This window comes from Lethenteron reissneri, chromosome 9 (assembly GCF_015708825.2).
Source record: "Lethenteron reissneri isolate LAM-NWPU_2019-01 chromosome 9, ASM1570882v1, whole genome shotgun sequence".
NCBI lineage: Eukaryota > Metazoa > Chordata > Hyperoartia > Petromyzontiformes > Petromyzontidae > Lethenteron > Lethenteron reissneri.
Window position 1 is genome coordinate 13,387,522 of NC_083787.1, and position 8,488 is coordinate 13,396,009.

At 52.0% G+C, this 8,488-nt stretch overlaps 1 long non-coding RNA gene across 1 annotated transcript; it reads right to left on the reverse strand.

Moving 5' to 3' along the window:
- Nucleotides 1-855: 855 nt before the first annotated feature.
- Nucleotides 856-6,174, reverse strand: LOC133340308 (uncharacterized). The gene is made up of 4 exons (XR_009754870.1): nucleotides 6,012-6,174; nucleotides 5,332-5,483; nucleotides 4,151-4,414; nucleotides 856-2,818 (listed from the first exon to the last, which is right to left on the reverse strand). It is a non-coding gene; the product is annotated as an uncharacterized LOC133340308 (long non-coding RNA).
- Between the last annotated feature and the right edge of the window lie 2,314 nt (nucleotides 6,175-8,488).

Here is an 8,488-nt window from a genome sequence, read left to right on the forward strand (position 1 = left end):
ATCCAGCAGTGGATTGAAAACGTACTGGTATTCTTACTACACCCATTGGTTATAGTAAAACATCGTGTTGTATTTGCTGAAATCGTACGTTTGACTGGGGGTTTTTCTGCCTCTGTGGGCCCCCCCCTAAATAGATTTCCATGTTCCCATCAAGTGGTGAAATCCAAACACGCTCCGATAACCCTGGAGGGTTTGCGGGTTTCACTTTGCCGCTCGTCTGCCTCGCCGGTAAACACCTGAGTTAGTGTGCGGGGCACAGCGGCGGCGCTACGCCGATGTTTCAATAAAGGCAGCGCTTCCCGCCAGCCGGCTCCGGGGGCCGTTCCTTGTCAACAACAATACCAACAGCCACACCAATGTGCAGCCAATTGTCACTCCACTGCTGGATGAAGGTCACCCCCACTGTCGTCAAACACGGGCTAGCATGGAACACAAATGCAGGACCTTTATATGTTTTATTCTAGTTTTCACTGCTCTGAGCAATTTGAATAAGCATATTATGGTCACGGGTCTGTGCTAACTGCATTGCACGTGGCATGGATACATGTGATGATGTTTCAAATCGAGTGGTAGAATGGTGGCACAGTGGTTAGCGCACTGCAACCCAGTGCCCCCCCCCCCCCCCATCTCAGCCACTGCCCTCTCTTCGCCCTCCGTGGTTAACCTGAGTTCCGTTCTTGACCCGTATGGCGAAGTAGGCCAGCATCTCCACATGACACTCCAGACAAACGTAAAACTCACAGGGAGGCAAAGAGTGAAAGCATTCTTCATTTGAAGTGCTTTTCCACAAATACTTTTTACAATTTTATTCTCATAGAAACAATCTGCGAAGTTTTATGCTGAGGTTTTAAATGCCGTAACACGAGCGGTGTTGCTATGAGACCAGGGCCTTTGTGCCCGCGGTTTTTCGTGATGGGAAAAGTGTGCCAATGACTCGCCTGTCGATTCGCCCCATCCATGTCCAGGACTCGGCCTGACAGACACTGGCATAACATTTACATCCACCACCGCTGTGTTCAACCACCACCGCCACACTGCCGGTCACAACAACTCACTCACTCGCTAGCCCTCTCACTTGCTCACAAAGACAACAAATGTTTCACGTATAGCCTTAGCAGACTTTTGGGGCAAGTGCTGTTTGAGAGCACCTATGAAGGCTGGAACAGGACACGAGAGGAGGTGGGTGGCCAGCATCACACCTGGTCGCCTTTGTCTCCCTAATTGTGATCTTTGTACATCGGCCTAGGGGAGGCCCAGGACTTTTTCAGATAATCATCACTGGTGTTGGTGGCCATGAGTGGGAATCGAACTCGGGTCATCGGGTTCGTAGCGCATCGCATTAAACACGATACGAGCTCACTCACAAGCTCACCCACCGCACTGCAGGTTATAACAACACTCACTCACCCACACTCACGCACTTGAGGTTACAAGACTTCACTCCCGTCGTTTCATTTCCCCCCAGCTCTTATGAGAAGCAACTTTGCTTAATTCAAGGAACGTGTTACACAATTATCCATGACAACCCTGACAGTGCTGTTTGTTGCTGGCCAACTGGACGTGTTGGGCCTCGTGCCTGTGCTCATCAACTGTGTAAAACAAAAACATCAACACGTTCATCAATAACAACCCACTGTGTTTGGGCTTAAAAGGAAAAGTCTATCCTATTTGACGTTTCGGGCAATGGCCCTTCTTCATGGCACCATGGAGAGAGAGGCCAGAGAGATCGAGTGGATTATCAGCGCTGGAGACTGTACTTTTAACCATTGAGGCCTACAAAATGAATGACTGGCCGGCTGGAGAAAAAGCAATATCGGCAGCTCAGCCACCGCAGAGCCTCAAAGCACCCATTGTGATGATTACGCAATCGCGATTTGCATAGGCAGACTGCTCAGCTGCTGCACACACGGAAGTCTGGAAAACAAATTCTGCGCGCGTGACGTGACGCACCAGGTCGAGCGTATTTCTTTACTCGTAAGAGCGTGTATCGAAATCCGCTTACGTACACAGCCTATTTTGTCAATGCACTGCTGGATGAAGGCCTCCCCACGCCCCGTGGCTTGTGGGGGTTATTTGACCATACTTTTCTGTGCTGGTCACTGTGGGATTGTGAAGGCAGGGAGCGTAGACACAGGAGCATGGAAACACAGGAGCATGGGAACACGGTATAACAGTGAATTTTGTTGAACCGCCCTACGCTGCCGACGGTGGGAGGCTCTTAGCGGTAACCTGTCTCGCGGACGACGGTCCCCCAACTCACCCTATCCAAGTCCACACAATGCTTAGCTTCTGGGATCTGATGGAATCGGGTGCCTTTCCACAGCCAGTATCTTGAAGATTGCCAGGGAGCTGCGCATCAACTGTTGTCTTTTGAACAAGCATAAAAAAATCAATGTTTTATGATTTGCATTTCATAAATAAGCCATCATCGTAACGGCATGAGCAGCATTTTTACATTTATCGTGTGCCCTGTACACACGCACAAGCATGCGTAAGTGGATCACTTTATTGTTTTGCGGCAAATTATACTCCTACAAACACAGAAAATGTGTAATATTGCAGTTGTCAGCTCCTGCTCGGCTAATGCCAAACTCGTCGCCCCCGCAGCCCACAGTCATGGGGCTTCGCTCTGCTGAATTCAGCCACGTCACACCTCAGGTCGTCTGGCCGACAGCTCCGGTGCGGTAGCGGTAGTGGCGGTAGCCACGCGCACGCTCTGCGCTCACTCTCGGAAACGTTTTCGGGTTGTTCCCCTTTGTCGTTCAGCATGATGCCCCGATGTTTCTCTCCACGTCCTGGGAGCTCGGCAACCGAATTCCTAGCACGTCGAGAAAAACGTCAAGTTGCCACTGCGCCTTGAAAGATTCCTAGACATCGGGTATCATAAAAGACCATCTCCAAGTTAAAACCCAGAGCGAAGAGTAGAGCTTGAATTTTAGATAATGAAAAAGAACGTTTTTTCTCCCCCAATTATTCCCAATTGTTGTTACATCATGAAATTAAGTTACCATTTAGATCTCTCGCACAGTAGTGCAACCATTTGTAAGAGAATGGCCCATGGAAGCGGATATCATAGCGCTACAGATGAGTTCCCTTCATCTTCGCATGAGTAAAACTAATGTTCATTGTCGCATGAGTAAGACCATTTAAATTCTCAGTGTAGAAGCAATGTTTAATGCGATTTTTTGGGTGCCATCATTGGTGATGGGGCTGAGCTGTTCTGTTTGCGACGCTCGTGAACGCGGTTTCTAATCACAGGCGGGCGGCTGCCTGGATTCAAACTCGGCCTGCCAGCAGCCTCCGGCTCGGCGCTGTAACCCCTGAGACACCCGGCCCCCAGAAAGTGTTACGTTAACGACATGGCCACCTGTGTGTGTGGCTGTGTGTGCGGTGGCTGTGTGTGTGTGGTGGCTGTGTGTGTGTGGTGGCTGTGTGTGTGGTGGCTGTGTGTGTGGTGGCTGTGTGTGTGGTGGCTGTGTGTGTGTGTGTGGCTGTGTGTGTGTGTGTGGCTGTGTGTGTGTGGTGGCTGTGTGTGTGCGGTGGCTGTGTGTGTGTGGTGGCTGTGTGTGTGGTGGCTGTGTGTGTGGTGGCTGTGTGTGTGTGGCTGTGTGTGTGGCTGTGTGTGGTGGCTGTGTGTGTGTGGTTGTGTGTGTGGTGGCTGTGTGTGTGGTGGCTGTGTGTGTGTGGCTGTGTGTGGTGGCTGTGTGTGTGTCTGTGTGTGGTGGCTGTGTGTTTCTGTGTGTGTGGTGGCTGTGTGTGTGTGTGGCTGTGTGTGTGTTTGTGTCTGTGTGTGTGTGGTAGGCTGTGTGTGTGGTGGCTGTGTGTGTGTGGTGGCTGTGTGTGTGGCTGTGTGTGTGTGTGGTGGCTGTGTGTGTGTGGTGGCTGTGTGTGTGGTGGCTGTGTGTGTGTGGCTGTGTGTGTGGCTGTGTGTATGTGTGGCTGTGTGTGCAGGAGCAACAAGGAGAGGCAGAGTGTTTACGAGGCGGTCGCTTCCACAGCCCCACACTGCCCCCCCGTAGCGCTCTCAATCTTAGACGGCTGTTACAATTAATAATGTATGGTGCCGGGACACGGTGCACCCTATTATCACTCCTCTCCACTAATACCGCCAGGTGTCGCGCCTGAAAATTGCATGCTTCGCACTTCTCACCTGAGTGACTGCTGCTACCGCGTCAGCGGTGCGAGCGGCCCGGCAGCTGCCGGCCCAGGGCGGCGATTGCGCGCGGCGACACCTCTCACGCTCGGCCACCGTGAATAGCCCCCCCACCCTCCTCCGCCACCATCACCCCCCTCTCCGTCACCACCGCCGCCGTTCTCAACGATCGCTCTCTCGACGCGCGTCAGCGACGTCGCTGAGACCACTCGCTCGACCCCCTCACAGGAGACATCAACAGAGTCTCGGTGGGGTTCTTGCCTGCTTAAAGAAATCACCGTCAACTTTGGTCAATCCACTGCTCGATGAATGCCTCCCCAAGCCACCACCATCTCTTACGGCCCCGCAAGCTCAAATTAATGATCGTGTAGGAATTTAAGGATTCACAGTCCTTTGTCGGTTTTTCGCCGAGTGAAAGTCTTCCCCACGACGGTAATGGGGGAAGGTTGACCATACTTAACCGTGCTCGTCGGTACGGGTCTGCGAAAGAGGGGTGCCCAAGGTTGGTTAAGCTGTCACCCGCCGCTGATGTAAGCCATGGCTGAGAATTAAATTCAAGCAACCAGGTGGTTAGCACTGTGTGCTAATCACTGTGCCGCCCCTCCAACCAAATAAATGAATAATAGAACCACGTCATATTTTGGCTTGTTTATCATGATATGCTTTACAGCATGTAACAGTGATCTTCTTCGGGGGAAGACTGGGCCCTGCCATAGGAATATGGAATTTCACCTTCTGGCTTTGGTTGGCCAAAGTTGCAAATTGAGCACCACCAAATGCCCATCTGAGCACAGAGACACACATGTTGCCTTTCACCAACAGAGAAGTGCATTTGATGCAGCTCCGCCAGCGTGCGTGCCCTTTGTCCGTGAATGCAGAAGAGCAGAATTCCAGGTTCCCAGAGCCTCGCTCGAGGCTGGCTCTTATCTCTTGGAAGCTCAAAGTGTTTCAACCCGGCGGAAATGTTCACGAAATATTGTAACGCTAATTTTGTTTTGTAAGTTATCAAAAATCGGTAGCGCCCTTTCACGTTTCAGGTTTTTTTTTGCGTAACCGGAGTGAGAACTCAGAAAGAGTGAGACCAGGATAGGGTCTCGTTCGCAAGAGTTCCCTGGTCTCGATACCATCAGCGGGACACCAGAAAAGAATTCCCAAGCCAGCATTTGGCGGTGCGAGACCTTCTTCCACCACGGGAGGTTAACCACGAAGAGCGTTTTTTTCCTCTCTCCCGCACAGGGGACTGGACTTGTCCGATGTCGACGGAAGCAACCGAAGATCCGGGAGAGGGGCCGCGTGCGGTTTTATCTGCGCAGGTGGCTTGCTTGAGTGGCTGCAGGAAGACAACCCCGAGGGCAGTAATTGCATGTAAGGGGGGACTTTGTTTGCGTGTAATCAGGAGGATGGCGAGCAAAGGTCTGTGAGGGTGGGGCCCTGACCCGGACAGGCCCTGGGTCCCCAAAGAGCAATCGGGCCCCCACCCGCACGCCCCCTCCCTCCTCGCCTGCTGCCCACCCCCCACCTCCTCTCGCCCATCACTCCGGCTTTTCTCTTTCCACCCCCCACCCCTCCCTGTGCATCAGAGTAAGTGAACATAATTTATCCTGACAGTTATTGAATGGGGTTGATTGAACAAATGTTCTTTAATGACATTCTTTGAGAAGCACTTTAGAGTTAAGTCCTAAAAGAAATCGGTTCAAAAATTCAAGGGAAATGGGAGTTTGGAAGGAAAAAAAGAGAAAGATGCTTTAAAAGGAAGTGAACAATCGGTTAAAATTCGCTGAAAAACATTCCCGGAACTGTGCGCACTTCTTTGAGAGGTGCGTTAATTTTAATGACTCGAGGATGAAGTTGCTGTCACCTTGGGCGATCGCGGCGTGAGATGCGCCGACCGCGCCGCACCCGTCCAGGGGATCTGCATCCCAGTCGATGTTTATTTGCGGCGAGAGCCACTGAGCCGCGGCCAAATTCTTCTCCCAACGGTCGCGGCGAACGGTCGTTCCTCTGACCGTCACCACCTGCGCCACGCCACCGCCGGCCGGGCCAAGCGAGGACGCGTTGCGCAGGGATTTTTGCAAACCGTCGTCGCTTTTTGCGGTTGCTTCGGCAGCAGCTGTCCGCTGCCGCTCTTTTGGTGCGTTTGGTGCGGAAGGGGAGTCGACGAGCGGTGCGCTCGCGTTCGTTCCGACCGCGTTCGTTCCGACCACGTTCGTTCCGACCGCGTTTGTTCACGCTGACGGGCGAGCCGGTGTGGACAGCTTCAGGGGGAGCCTCGCGGTGAACGTCTCAAACAAGGGCAGTGAACGATCGAAGCTGATGGGAGTGAGGTTACTATGTGGGCCGTGGGGGGAGATTTAGATTCACGTGGAGATTCATAAGACTTACACTGAGATCCATAAACTCACGTAGACACCCGTAGACTTAAGTGATTGAAGAGCGGGGCAGTGGTGTTACCGCATGGTTCAAGCTCCTAGATTGGTGACTGGGGTCGCATGGTGGGCTATTCCTAATGATCTGTCATCGGTGTAAGAGATAGCTGCGTCGTCGACTTGCATCGTCAACCTGCATCTCCCTGCGGCAGCGCAGCGAGCGACTACAACGCCCGCGCAAACTCCACCAAACAGTCAGCCGCGTTCTTTTATGTGCGTAGCGTGCCGTGAGCGGTGCCCGTTTGATAACTGGCAGCACCGGTCGGTGATGAGTCGCCTGGGTTCAATAGGGGAGGCTCAATTAGCGGACGGGCTTGTGCCACTGTGCCTGCCGAGGGGGATGGAAAAAAACCCTGACCTCTCCTGGATCTGCACCGTCTTCAGTGAAGTCATCGGGAAAAAATAGGGCATGGCGTAATGTGCCCACGCTGGCCTCCCCGCACGCATTTTGCTAATTGCACCCCTATGCTGCGTACCTCGCAATTAAACGGCAAATTTATTCCCCACCGACGTGCGCCGCTTGCGGGGCGATGTCCGTGGGCGTCCGCGTCCGCGTCGTGCCCGCACGCGGGATTTACGGAGTCTCTGCCGCGCGTCGCCATTACTCACGTCGCTGGGCCGAGCGCCACGTGTCCGTGTCTTCTGCCTTCGAGCCGTTTCAGAGTTCAGGGACGGCCCCGAGAAGACGCTCGATGGGGTGGCCGGCAGATCGGCGAGACTGACCGTCGCAATTACGGGATGCGAGTTCCATCCTGTATTACATTTGTTGGTGTTATTATCGGTGCCGAGATGTTAACTGCCTCGCCTGGTATACAGGAGGTCGTGGGTTCAATCCCGACCATGACACATATATATTTGGGGTCTGCATGTTCTCTCTCTCTCTCTCCCCATGGTTGCGTGGAGTTTTCTCCGGGTCCTCCAGTTTTACCCTCTACATTTAGAATCAACGTGCATTTCGAGTATTTGGCTGCATTACATTTCCACACGATGATAAGCCACTTCTCTTTGTGGCCAGGTCACTGCTGGAAAAGAGCTATATAGCTCAGTGGGCCTTACCTGGAAAAAAACAATAGTTAATTTCAGTTTTTCCATGAGAATATGGTATAAATCGTAAATACGAATATGTTGATATAATAATTTACCATCATCATCAGCCCTGATCTATTCATTGCTGTATGAAGGCCTCCCTCAAACCATTTGCGTCTCTCACGGTCTCGCCACCCAAGAATCCGTCTGGTTCCTACGCACGAGCCCAGTTCATCGCTCTGTTACACTTTTTATAATTACGACTCGATTGTGAATGTGTACGTCATGGAATTGGCTAAGATTCGAATTATGTTCATGCATCTCTTCTACACAAGAGCGTCTCGAGACACGGTGCGAGGCGACCGTTTGGACATCTAAACGATGCGAAAAAACAATGAAAATAAAACCGAAGTCATGAACTTTAAATCATCATCATCATAATAATATAAATAAGATACAAACGTGAACGGGGTAGGCTGCCGCACGGCCTGACACGCACAAACACTCTCGGGCGCCACAAGCCACATGAATAATTAAATGTGGGTATTGTATTCAGGGAGACCTTCATCCAGCAGTGGATCGGTCATGGCTGTTGCCGCTGCTGCTGATGAAGAAGTAGTAAACATTCCACGTGTGTATTGACAGCCTTACGTGTGACCCGCAAGCCGTGCGCACTGTATTAAACGTGCGCAGTGGATATAATTTAACCCACGTAACCCGTTCTTTGTGACAGTCGTTAAGCACATTGTGTTGTTGAACTTTGACCTTTTCACCTAGAGGCGAAATCCAAGCCCAAGCTCTTGTGTTCCTCAAGCCAGGCATCAGCTGCTGCCTAGATTGGTGGCGTGCACCAATCCGAGTGAGGACAGACGAATGTGCAGTA